This window comes from Elephantulus edwardii, unplaced genomic scaffold, assembly GCF_000299155.1.
Source record: "Elephantulus edwardii isolate Elephantulus edwardi_28Jun2011 unplaced genomic scaffold, EleEdw1.0 scaffold00292, whole genome shotgun sequence".
Classification (NCBI taxonomy): domain Eukaryota; kingdom Metazoa; phylum Chordata; class Mammalia; order Macroscelidea; family Macroscelididae; genus Elephantulus; species Elephantulus edwardii.
This window is the reverse complement of record NW_006400042.1, coordinates 54802-55891: the sequence shown is the minus strand read 5'-3', so window position 1 is coordinate 55891 and position 1090 is coordinate 54802.

Here is a 1090-nt window from a genome sequence, read left to right as displayed (position 1 = left end):
AGGTCAGTGTGTCCCCGGACCCTGAGTCTCAAGATCCTCTCTGCCCTCGCTCTGTCTGTCCTTCTGTCTGTCTGCAGTCTTCTCCGCTGTCCCCGCCTCTGGATCCTTTTCTCCTTTGACAAGAGGTCAAAGTGACAGCCCATCCCCCCTCCCTGCACCCGCCGTGTGTGCTCGGGGCCTTAAACCTTTTGGGTTTTTTCCTAGTAAATCCTTGTGTTTTTACAGTCGTGGCCTTGTGCATTATTTGCCCTTGGGAGATAAAGTGAGATCACTCAGCAAATTGCTTTGCAGCGTCTCCCATGTGCTGTATATTGTTTTTCTATTTTGTTGCTCCTGAGTGTTGCATACTATTCCATTGTGTGAATAGATACTATGTGTCTCAATCCATTCCATTCAGTTTGGACTGTTGAGCTTTATCCAGGTTCTTGTAATGATTAATAAAACAGCCATGAACTTTAGCGTAGAAATCTCCCTTGATGTCTCTGTTCTCATTATTGCCAATAATGGAATAACTGAGTCATCCAGAGTTTATGGTTTTTTTGTGGTTTTTTTTTATACAGCTGAAGATATAGTTCAGCTCTTTAAGGAATTGTCTTCCAATGTGATTGCAACATTTTCCAATCCCAGTAACAGTCTATGAAAGTCCCCACCTCTCCACATCCTCTCCAACATACATTGCTTCCTTCTCTGCTAAACTTGATCTGAAATGCTGAACATTTGCATAAAATCGCGTGTCATCCTTGCACAGGGGCCATGCTAATCTTCTCTTCTAGTATTATCGTTTTGTATATATGCTACCAAAGCTCTCACTAGATACAGGTATTCGTGCACACCACTTTGGTTGTCAGGTGTAGGCTGCCTCAATCATTTTTCCGCTCTTCAGTGGAAGTTTCCAGGTCATGAGATAATTTCATGTTTAATATTTTGAAGAAACAGGACGCTTTTCGACAGAGGCAGATCTAAGTTACCATCTAACTGCCTATTTTCCACTTTTTTCTCGACCTTACCTGTTGGTTGTTTTCTGACTTTGGACAGTAGGCATTCTTTTCGAAATGAGTTAGGATTGCATGGGGTTCTGATCTGTGTTTTT